Below are 12,364 nucleotides of genomic sequence, written 5' to 3'. Positions count from 1 at the left end.
GGCTGTAAGATTAAACTCGCTAAGTTTATGGAGGAGATGGTATGATGGGATAACATGATTTTGGTAATTAACTGATCTTGAAATATTCATGGTCAATAGGCCTAATGGCCTGTGAAGGGATGTTAGATGGGGTGGGAGCTGAGTTACCCAGAAAAGAATTGTCTGTAGTATCTGGCTGGTGAATCTTGCCCATATGCTCAGGGTTTAGCTGATTGCCATATTTGGGGTCGGGAAGGAATTTTCCTCCAGGGCAGATTGGAAGAGACACTGGAGCTTTTTCGCCTTCCTCTGTAGCATGGGGCACGGGTCACTTGCTGAAGGATTCTCTGCTCCTTGAAGTATTTCAACCATGATTTGAGGACGTCAGTAGCTCAGACATAGGTGAGAGGTTTTTCGCAGGAGTGGGTGGGTGAGATTCTGTGGCCTGCGTTGTGCAGGAGTCGGACTCGATGATCATAATGGTCCCTTCTGACCTTAGTATCTATGTATCTATGAACAAATATATAACAGGGAAAGAGCCCGCTTGGAAATGTCTTTCCCTGCAAAATCCTCCCCAAACCCTACACCCCCTTTCCTGGGCAAGGCTTGATAAAAATCCTCACCAATTTGCATAGGTAAACACAAACCCAAACCCTTGGATCTTAAGAACAATGAAAAAGCCATCAGGTTCTTAAAAGAAGAATTTTAATTGAAGAAAAAGTAAAACAATCACCTCTGTAAAATCAGGATGGTAAATACCTTACAGGGTAATTAGATTCAAAACACATAGAATCCCTTTAGGCAAAACCTTAAGTTACAAAAGACACAAAAACAGGAATATCCATTCCATTCAGCACAGCTTATTTTCTCAGACATTTAAAGAAAAGAGAATCTAACGCATATCTAGCTAGATTACTTACTAAGTTCTAAGACTCCATTCCTGTTCTGTTCCCGGCAAAAGCATCACACAGACAGAGAGAGCCTTTGTTTCTTCCCCACTCCAGCTTTGAAAGTATCTTGTCTCTTCATTGGTCATTGTGGTCAGGTGCCAGCGAGGTTATCCTAGCTTCTTAACCCTTTCCAGGTGAAAGGGTTTTTCCTCTGGCCAGGAGGGATTTAAAGGGGTTTACCCTTCCCTTTACATTTATGACACCCCCTCTAACCCACTAGACCCCACTCCCCACTCAGAAACAAGATGGAACCCAGGAGTCCTGGTTCCCAGTCCCCCTCCCCCCACCCCGCTCTAACCCACTAGAGCCACTCCCCTCCCAAAGCCAGGGAGAGAACCCAGAAGTCCTGCCTCCCACCCACCCCCTCACACCAAACTTTAAGCCTTTTTCATCAGCATGAACTGGAGAGGTAGAAAGCTTCACTGTGAGATCTGTTAAATTATTTCTTTCTCCCAGATCTAGACCCCAGTGTGACTTTCCCCTAGTGTTATCTGGACCGGTGATCTGCCAGGTCACACCAATCCTTTTGTCTTGCAGCCATCTTTACCCTGCTCTGCTGTGAGAACCCCCACTCCTGGGCTGTTCACGCACAGCCTCTGGCATGTCAGCTGCTCCTTGGATTGTGCAACTGAATGACACGAGCCACTATCTCCGGTCCCAGACACTACCCTGGGAACCTCCGTCTGGCAGTGTCCAATTATGCCCGCTGGATGCTGCAAGCTTATATGAGTTTGTCAGTTTAAGGAAGAAATTGATATGCATCAGGCTTGTTATCCCAAGGGGAGTCTCTGACACACTTCAAACCAAACGCACTGCTTCAGGTAGAATAAACAAACAGATTTATTAACTAAAAAGATAAATGTTAAGTGATCATAAGTCAAAGAATAACCAGTCAGATTTGGTCCAATGAAATAAAAGCAAAACGCATTCTAAGCTGATCTTAACACTTTCAGTGCCCTTACAAACTTAGATGTTTCTCAGCACAGGCTGGCTGGTTGCTCTTCAGCCAGGCTCTCCCATTTGATCAGCGCTTCAGTCGCTTGGTGGTGATGTCTGTAGATGGAGGTGGAAGAGAGAGGAAGAGCACGGCAAAGATCTCTCCCTTTTATCGTGTCCTTTCTTCCCTCTTGGCTTTGCGCCCCCCTCCCCCTTTGGAGTCAGGTGTATATGACCTCATCACAGTCCCAAACTGATGAAAGGAAGGGGGGTGACTCACTCGAGAGTCCAGCAGCTCCTTTCTTGCTGCCTAGGCCAGCATCCTTTCTTCCTGTGAGGCTGGGCTGGGTTTGTCCCATACATGCCCTGATGAGGTGTGAACTGCCCCTCTGCTCTTGGAGAGCTTTGGCCTGGGCTTATTTTTTAGCCATGAAGACACATTTTCAGCCTCTTAACTATATACATGAAATTATAACCTATAACAATACTGTAACAACAATTACTATAACATCAGTATAACAACAATGCTCAGTGCATCATGAGCCTTCTGAAGACACCCGACATGTCAAGATTTGCATGGGATACCACACAATCACAGTAGAAGGATGAATGTGGGGGTGTAGGGTGTTCCCACAATGTACAGAACCTCACACCCAGAGATATGAAATGTTTAATGTGTTAAAAAGTTCTATCTATCTGTCCCCATAACATATTTACACATCAGTCTGATCTAATCTATCTATCCATCCATCCCCTTACACCCGCATCTATCTATCTATCTATCTATCTATCTATCTATCTATCTATCTATCTATCTATCTATCTATCTATCTATCTATTGCCATACACCCTCGTATCAATCTATCATCTTATATGACTCTGGCTTTGTCTACACTGCAGTCTTGTGGGTAAAATATTTGTCATTCAGGGGTGTGAAAAACACACACACACACCCCAAATGACAAAAGTTTTACTGACAAAATGAACAGCGCTTGGTCAATGGGAGAGCTCTCTCCTGTCACCAAAGAGCAGCTACACTGCACACCTCTTAGCGGCACAGCATTGTTACTAAAAGGTGCATAGTGAAGACATAGCCTCTGTTTATCACTCTGGACAGGATCTTTAAAATGGAGGGGCACTGCAGAAGTGTGGGGGGAGCCCACTTCTAGGATAGCAGGGGGCTGTGGGTCAGGACTGAGGGGCACCAGCAGAGCTGTGGAGGGTGGAGGGACCCCAGTTCTGCGTTCGCAGGGGAGCGGCTGGTTGGCGTTGAGGGGCAGCCGCAGAGCTGGTTGGGGGACCCCAGGGCTAGCCTTGTAGGAGGCCGTGGTTCGAGGTTAATTTCTCATTCTGTCCTTCTTTTTCAGGGATCAGAACTCCTGCCTGTGTGTGACAAGTGTAAATACACACACACACACACACAGAGAAACCTGAGGTGACACCACTCCCCCACCTCGCCACCACCAGCTTCCAAGTTTCTGTTTCATGTTCCGAGGTATCCTGTACCAGAGAGATATTCACATTTTCAACGTCAGCCCCTGCGACCCACAAACAGCATGTGTCATAAATTTAAAGGGAAGGGTAAACCCCTTTAAAATCCCTCCTGGCCAGAGGAAAAATCCTCTCACCTGGAAAGGGTTAAGAAGCTAAAGATAACCTCGCTGGCACCTGACCAAAACGACCAATGAGGAGACAAGATACTTTCAAAAGCTGGGAGGAGGGAGAAAAACAAAGGGTCTGGGTCTGTCTGTATGCTGCTTTTGCCAGGGACAGAACAGGAATGGAGTCTTAGAACTTAGTAAGTAATCTAGCTAGGTATGTGTTAGATTATGATTTCTTTCAATGGCTGAGAAAAGAGCTGTGCTGAATAGAATGACTATTCCTGTCTGTGTGTCTTTTTTGTAGCTTAAGGTTTTGCCTAGAGGGGTTCTCTATGTTTGGAATCTAATTACTCTGTAAGGTATCTACCATCCTGATTTTACAGAGGTGATTCTTTTTTACTTCTATTAAAAATCTTCTTGTAAGGAAACTGAATGCTTTTTCATTATTCTAAGATCCAAGGGTTTGGGTCTGTGGTCACCTATGCAAATTGGTGAGGATTTTTACCAAACCTTCCCCAGGAAGTGGCGTGCAAGGGTTGGGAAGATTTTGGGGGGAAAGACGTGTCCAAACTCCGTTTTTTCAGAAAGCCAGATAAAGTTTGGTGGTGGCAGTGGAAGTCCAGGGGCAAAAGGTTTCAATAGTTTGTACCTTGGGGAAGTTTTAACCTAAGCTGGTAAAAGTAAGCTGAGGAGGTTTTCATGCAGGTCCCCACATCTGGACCCTAGAGTTCAGAGTGGGGAAGGAACCTTGAGAGCATGTCAGGGCCATATCCTGCCACCCAAATCAGAGTACATGGAGGGGCAAAATACAGGGCTAGATTGGCCTGTGGATCTTCTCGGGGGCAGGATAACAGGCTAGAAGGGCCCATGGGTCTAATCCAGAGTGGCATGGAGGGGGAAGCATACCGGGCTAGATGGGACCATGGGTCTGTTCAGGAGTGGTGCGGTTGGAGCAGGATACTGGGCTAGCTGGACCATGGGTGTGACACTGCATGCCATATTTCTCATCGTAATATTATTATGATATGATTATGGCATAATTATGATACATTTTCTACAAGATAGGTCATGTGAGGTGTCATTGGAAAAGATACAGTTTTCTGAATGTGATTATCCTGTGTGTATGCATGTATTCTTTTTGTATCTAAATTTAGGAATATTGACGATATCTCTGTATTTCAATTTTGCTTATTCTACGTGACACGCACAACTAGACTTTCTGGTACAACAATGAAGAAGCCGGACAGTGCTGGTGGCCCATCAGCAAAGACAATGGACTGGAATAGCTTAACCTTCCTGTGGGCATTTTGGAAAGCTTGTAAACAATGGCTGCTAGAAAAATGCAAGGGCATGTGATCAGACCACAGGTCTCTGGGCTCCACTTGGGATGTCAGTATTTTTTCCACAAACTGGTCTGGGAACCAAGCTTTGAAAAGAAGAGTTCCTACCGTATGCCTACCAATAAATCTCCGGCATGGACAGGCTGACCGTGGAGTTCTACTGCGTATTCTGGAACATGCTCGGCCTGAGCTTGTCACTGTCTGGGGCTAGTCCTTGTGGAGCAGGATCCTCTCTCTGTCGTGCAGGTGAGCCATGCTCGCCTTGCTAACGAAGAAGGGGGACCTCTGTGACCTTCAGAATTGGCATCCCATCTTCCTCCTCGGTATGGACTACAAAGTCATTGCGAAGGCCATGTCACTTCAGCGGGGGTCCGTGCTGGTGGTCGTGGTCCATCCAACCAGACCTACACCATCCCAGGCCGCACCATCTTTGATCATTTGTTTTTGGTCTGGGACCTCCTGGAGCTCGGGCGTAGGGATGGTCTGTCACTCGCCCTCCTGTTCTTGGACCAGGAGAAGACGTTCGACAGGACGGAGCAGTGGATCCCCACCGGCGAGCGCCCCTACACGTGCCTGCAGTGCGACGAGACCTTCCTGGCCTCCTGGGATCTCATGCGGCACCACCGGGCGCACTCGCGCGAGCCGCCCTTCCAGTGCGACCGCTGCAGCAAAATCTATGGGGTCTCCTCCAGCCTCCACGAGCACGAGCGGACGCATGGCTAGCGGCGGGACGGGGAGGAGGCAGGGGCCATGGCGCGGTACGGCTGCTGCCTCTGCTGGGCCACCTTCCCTGATGCAGGGGCAGAGTGGCGCTGCCAGCAGGGGGAGCACCAGGAGGCAGGTCCCGGGGCACCCACCTGCCCCGAGGGCGGGGAGGCCTTCGCCTTGCCCTACGATCTGCATCAGCCCGAACGTCTCCGCCCCTGCCTGCGAATGACCCAAATGCAGCAAGGTCTTCTCCAACCGTGCCGGCCTGAGCCCCACACCCCCTCTCAACAGTGTGGCTCTGTGCGCGGCTGCGGCCCCTTCCCGCTCTGGGGGCATGGCTCTCTGCATCACTGGGGCCCCTCAACCCTCTTTGCGGGGGGTGGCTCTGTGTGCCACTGGGGCCCACCCCCTCTGGGGGCTTGGCTCTTTGGTAACCCCCGCCCCCAACATTGGCATGGCCTCTGATCCCCCTGGGGCTCCTTGCTCTGCTTAGCCCTCATAGGATCCCCACCCCTCTATACGGCTATATCCCCCCAGGGCTCCTCCCCCTCCTGAGTCCCTGGGGGGCATGGCTCTGAGCCCCTAACCCACACTTTCTCTGGAACATAGCTGTCTGCTCCCCTAGAACCCCGAATTCTTCTGGGTCCATGGGGGCGTGCCTCTGTGCTCCCAGGCTCCTCCCCGTCACTCTAAGGGCGTGGCTATGAGACACTTCCTCCAGGGGCTGTAACTGTCTCATCTCCTGGGCCCCTCCCTCTCCTCAGCCCCCACGGGGGGTTGCTTTTTGTTCCCCAAGACATGGGGGGGCCTGTTCCCCAACTGAGCGTGGGCTCTACACCAAGCAGTCTCCTTCTCTTGTCCTTCTGCTGCCCTGCGGGGGGGTAGGAGGCTGGGGAGTTTATGAAAGGAGAACAGGTTGTGCGAGGGGGGGCAGAGGAGTGGCACTATATGTGAAAGAAAATGTAGAATCAAATGAAGTAAAAATCTTAAATGAATCCACATGTTCCATAGAATCTCTGTGGATAGTAATTCCAGGCTCAAGTAAGAATATAACAGTAGGGATCTACTGTCGACCGGACCAGGACAGTGATAGTGATGATGAAATGCTGTGGTGGGAAGAACACCTCAACAGCCCAACACTGTGGCATTTAATTTCAGAAAGGGGAACTATGCAAAAATGAGGGGGTTAGTTAAACAGAAATTAAAAAGTACAGTGACTAGAGTGAAATCCCTGCAAGCTGCATGGGCACTTTTCAAAGAAAACCCTAAGAGAGGCCCAACTTCAATGTATACCCCAAATTAAAAAGCACAGTCAAAGAACTAAAAAAGAGCCACCGTGGCTTAACAACCCTGTAAGAGAAGCAGTGAGAGATAAAAAGACATCTTGTAAATAGTGGAAGTCAAATCCTAGTGAGGTAAATAGAAAGGAGCATAAACACTGCCAAATTAAGTGTCAACATGTAATAAGAAAAGCCAAAAAGGAGTTTGAAGAACAGCTAGCCAAAAACTCAAAAGGTAATAACAAAATGTTTTTTGGGTACATCAGAAGCAGGAAGCTTGCTAAACAACCAGTGGGGCCCCTGGACGATCGCGATACAAAAGGAGCACTTAAAGACCACAAAGTCACTGCGGAGAAACTCAATGAATTCTTTGCTTCAGTCTTCACGGCTGAGGATGTTAGGGAGATTCCCAAACCTGAGCCGATCTTTGTAGGTGTCATATCTGAGGAATTGTCACAGATTGGAGTGTCATTAGAAGAGGTTTTGGAATTAATTGACAGTAATAGGTCACCGGGACCAGATGGCATTCACCCACAACTTCTGAAAGAACTCCAATGTGAAATTGCAGAACTATTAACTATGGTTTGTAACCTGTCCTTTAAATCAGCTTCTGTACCCAATGGCTGGAAGACAGCTAATGTAACGCCAATATTTAAGAAGGGCTCCAGAGGTGATCCTGGCTATTACAGACGGGTAGGTCTAACATCAGTACCGGGCAGATTAGTTGAAACAATAGTAAATGTAAGGGGACTGTTGCCCCCTTCCTAACATTCAGTGGGGGTGTTTTAGTTGCTAGCTCCCAGTACTAAAAGGGGAAGGGTCGATGGGAAACCAGGACCCTGAGACTGACAGTCCCCAGGAACAATGGGGAGAGGCCAATGCTCCTGATCAGCCTGAATGACAGGGCGGGCAGGCTAATCAGGGAGTCAGGAGATCCCATCCTCCATGTCAGCTGGATTTGCCTGGGTCAGACAGAGTGGAGCTGAGCTAAGGAGAAAGCAGGGGCCCAAGCTGAGCTGGGGAGCAGAGCTGGGCCAGATCCAGAGGGACCAGAAAAGCAGTCCAGAGAGAGCAGCCCCTGTCCTGGGAGCAGAGCTGCAGCAACCAGAGCCAGAGGGGCCAGAGAACCAGCCCAGGGAGCTGGAGGCAGAGCAGCAGCAGTGCAGAGACCGAGCGGTGGAGCTGGGGCTGGAGCAGTCCGGAGCCAGGTGTCGTGAGCAGCTGGGGTTAGTGAGGGGGACCCTGGGCAGCGGACCCAGCACAGGAAGACGCCTCAGCCAAGAGGCTCTGCAGGCCGGGCTTGGATCGTAACCCCGACGGGGCGGGGGTGACACTGGGCAGAAGGGTCCTGCCACCTAGAGCCTGAGAGCGTGTGGACACCACCAGAGCAAGTGTCCAACCCACAGCATCCCTGCAGCACAGCCAGGGCCTGGGAAGAAGGTTCTGGGACTTACAAGAAACAGACTGTGAGCTGCCCGGACGTTCCAGAGACACTGTTTGTGATCTTCCCTGCCACAGAGCGGGGTGATGTGTTTCCTTTAACCTTTCCCGCGTTTCCTTAGTCTTTTTAAAATTAATTGCTGATGAAAAGGTCAGTGGGTCAGAGAAGTGCCCAGTGCAGAGAGAGTACCCCGGAGTGGGGACACCCAAGCCACTGTCCTAGGTGACCACAACAGGGTTGGGGGTTGAGCCCCCCAGGAATCCTGGGCCCAGCCTTGTTGGAGTTAGGAGGACTCTGCCAGACAGAAGAGTGGAAGGGGAGTCCTCAAGGGCAGGGAGACCACTGGTTAAAGGAAGTGGGAGTGAGGACTCGGATCCTTTTGCTCACCCAATTCACCGGGGTAGTGCAGAAGCCAGGAAAGTTCCCCACAAGAGCAGGACTATTCCCCCGCTTACATAAAGAATAAAATTGTCAGACACATAGAAGAACATAAATTGTTGGGCAAAAGTCAATATGGTTTCTGTAAAGGGAAATCGTGTCTTACTAATCTATTAAAGTTCTTTGAGGGAATCAAGAAACGTGTGGACAAGGGGGATCCAGTGGACATAGTGTACTTGGATTTCTAGAAAGCCTTTGACAAGGTCCCTCACCAAAGGCTCTTACGTAAATTAAGTTGTCCTGCGATAAGAGGGAAGATCCTTTCATGGACTGAGAACTGGTTAAAAGACAGGGAACAAAGGGTAGGAATAAATGGTAAATTTTCAGAATGGGGAGGGATAATTAGTGGTGTTCCCCAGGAGTCAGTCCTAGGACCAATCCTATAAAACTTATTCATAAATGATCTGGAGAAAGGGGTACACAGTGAGGTGGCCAAGTTTGCAGAGTATACTAAACTGCTCAAGATAGTTAAGACCAAAGCAGACTGTGAAGAACTTCAAAAAGATCTCACAAAACTAAGTGATTGGGCAAAAAAATGGCAAATGAAAGGTAATGTGGAGAAATGTAAAGTAATGCACATTGGAAAACATAACCCCAACTATACTTACAATATGATGGGGGCTAATTTAGCTACAACTAATCAGGAAAGAGATCTTGGAATCATCGTGGATAGGTCTCTGAAGACGTCCACGCACTGTGCAGCGGCAGTCAAAAAAGCTAACAGGATGTTAGGAATCATTAAAAAAGGGATAGAGAATAAGATGGAGAATATCTTATTGCCCTTATATAAATCCATGGTCTGCCCACATCTTGAATACTGCGTAGAGATGTGGTCTCCTCATCTCAAAAAAGATACACTGGCATTAGAAAAGGTTCAGAGAAGGGCAACTAAAATGATTCAGGGTTTGGAACGGGTCCCATATGAGGAGAGATTAAAGAGGCTAGGACTTTTCAGCAAGGAAAAGAGAAGACTGAGTGGGGATGTGATAGAGGTATATATGAATTCATGAGTGGTGTGGAGAAAATGAAGAAGGAAAAGTTATTTACTTGTCCCCATAATAGAAGAAGTAGGGGCCACCAAATGAAATTAACAGGCAGCAGGTTTAAAACAAATAAAAGGAAGTTCTTCTTCACACAGCGCACAGTCACCCTGTGGAACTCCTTGCCTGAGGAGGTGGTGAAGGCTCGGACTATAACAGGGTTTAAAAGAGAACTAGATAAATTCACGCAGGTTAAGTCCATTAATAGCTATTTGCCAGGATGGCTGAGGAATGATGTCCCTAGTGGCTGTTTGTCAGAGGGTGGAGATGGAGGGCAGGAGAGAGATCACTCGATCTTTGCCTGTTAGGTTCGCTTCCTCTGGGGCACCTGACATTGGCCACTGTTGGGAAAGAGGATACTGGGCTGGATGGACCTTTGGTCTGACCCAGTCTGGCCATGCTTATATTCTTATGTTCTTAACAGCACATGGGTCAATGCCCCTCCCTCCCCGGGATTGTGGCTGTACTGGCCCCTCCTTCCCCAGGGGGCGTGGCTCTGTGGTTCCAGGCCCCACCCCATCGGGCATGTCTGACTGGTGAAATACCGTCCTCATGCGTATAAGTGTGGGGGGGTGGCGCTGCCCCCTGCTGGAGGGAAATGGAGTAGTCTGTGAGAGCAATTCATTGATTCCCTTCGGCACTGTGGAGTGGGGGTGCAGCGGGGTGGAAGGGATTGTCGGGCTGAGGGTTTTGAACTTAACCGTAAAGGGAAGCTCATGGTAACCCCCGTCCAAAGCTTCTTTGTAAACCGGCCTCGTGCTGATGCTGTGAAAAGAATATGAAATCAACATCTCTTTTTGTTACCTGGGGTTTCTGTGATTCCTCCCCACCCAGAGACTGGAGAGAACCCTGGCTCCCAGCCCCCCTACTCTGTCCCGCTAGACCCCACTCCCCTCTCATAACAGGGGCCAGAACCCAGGAGTTCTGTGCTGGGGCTGGACCTGGGGTGGCCTCTTTCCCTGAAATGGGCAGACTCACACTAACCCCCCATCCCCTCAGCTGCCTGCCTAAGCCCTACCCCTTCCTGAACCCCATGGGATGTGGCTGTATGGTCCCAAGCCCCAACCCCTCATTGAAGAGGCATGGCTGTTTGATACCCTCATGGGAACATGATTCTCATGCCCTAGTGCTCCTCGCCCTTTCTGGGGCTCTTCCCAGAGGCTCCTCCTCTCCTGGGGTCATCTCCCTAGACTAGAAGGGCGTAGCTGTCTCATCCCTGGGGCCCCTTCCCACCAACTCCAGTTCTGGGAGTGTGGGTCTGTACTCCCAAGTAGGGTGGGACTCTACTTCCATAGCCGCCCCCTCTCCCGAAGAGGGCATGGTGTTCTCTGCTCCTGGGCCCCTCCTCCAAGGGGGTGTGACTCTGAGTTCTCCTGGACCCTCCCCAATTTATTTTCCATGCCTCTGTACTGCCCCCTGTGACTGGATCCCCAGGGTAGAACCTTGAATTGGGGCACCGCTGTGCCCTCTTACCTCTCCAACCCAGACTGTCTCTTACAGTGCTTTGCCAGTGACAAGCAGCAAAACCCATCCAGGGGCTGAGCTCACTCTGCCAACAACAGGCAAGGAGACACCCTGCTAAATTGCAGGAATGCTCTAATTAGACGGATATAGACATCTGCAAATCTCCCCAGCCTTGGACCCAGGAAATGTACCCTTTTACATGGCTCAAGACCTTCTCTTAAACAGCGCAAGTTCATTATTTACTTCACCACTTTGTCAAAGGAAAGTGGACATGCACCAGCCTTTCCAGCCTGAGCCGATCCCCCAAGCCCTCTCGGCAAACTCACTGGTAAGGATAAAGTGTTAAAGTCAGTTTATTAACCACAGAAAGATCGATTGGAGGTGATTAGAAGTGATAAACACAGAGGTCAATGTTGGTTACACAAGAAATAAAAATAGAATAGCAGTCTAAATTGCTTAGTCTGTTAAACTTAGAAGATTTGAATCCAAGAACATTTCTCGCCCCACTGGGTGTTCCAGGCTGTTGACAGTTCTCTGTACACAGGCTGGATTTCCTTCTCAGCCTGGGACCCATCTCCCCAGTTCAAAGTCTTTGTCTTCCCAATGATATTGAGATGTGGGAGAAGAGAGGCCAAGTGGTGATGTCACTAGGAGTCTGGATTCTTCTTGATTGGCCATCAATACGTGTCAGGCCCAGACTCAGATAAATGTGGATAAGGAATAATGTGCATTTCCCACTTACCACATATTTCAGAAGCAAAGTATTGAAATACTTTTAACTTCACCTAGTCATAGCACTCACCATTCAACAGGATATTCATGTTCAACTGAGAAAGACTTCTTAAATAATATCTCACAAGGCATGTGTCATAAATATAAGGGAAGGGTAAACCCCTTTAAAATCCCTCCTGGCCAGAGGAAAAATCCTCTCACCTGTAAAGGGTTAAGAAGCTAGGATAACTTCTCTGGCACCTGACCAAAATGACCAATGAGGAGACAAGATACTTTCAAAAGCTGGGAGGAGGGAGAAAAACAAAGGGTCTGTCTCTGTCTGTGTGATGCTTTTGCTGGGGACAGAACAGGAATGGAGTCTTAGAACTTAGTAAGTAATCTAGCTAGATATGCATTACATTATCATTTCTTTAAATGGCTGAGAAAATAAGCTGTGCTGAATAGAATGACTATTC

General features: G+C 48.8%; 1 protein-coding gene across 1 annotated transcript in view; it reads left to right on the top strand.

The window, feature by feature from the left end:
- The window catches only part of LOC119566310 (perforin-1-like), a 77,851-nt gene that overhangs the window by 2,444 nt on the left and 63,043 nt on the right, over positions 1-12,364 (top strand). The window lies entirely within an intron of this gene.

This window comes from Chelonia mydas, chromosome 6 (genome assembly GCF_015237465.2).
Source record: "Chelonia mydas isolate rCheMyd1 chromosome 6, rCheMyd1.pri.v2, whole genome shotgun sequence".
Classification (NCBI taxonomy): domain Eukaryota; kingdom Metazoa; phylum Chordata; order Testudines; family Cheloniidae; genus Chelonia; species Chelonia mydas.
This window is presented reverse-complemented; position numbering and strand designations above follow the sequence as displayed.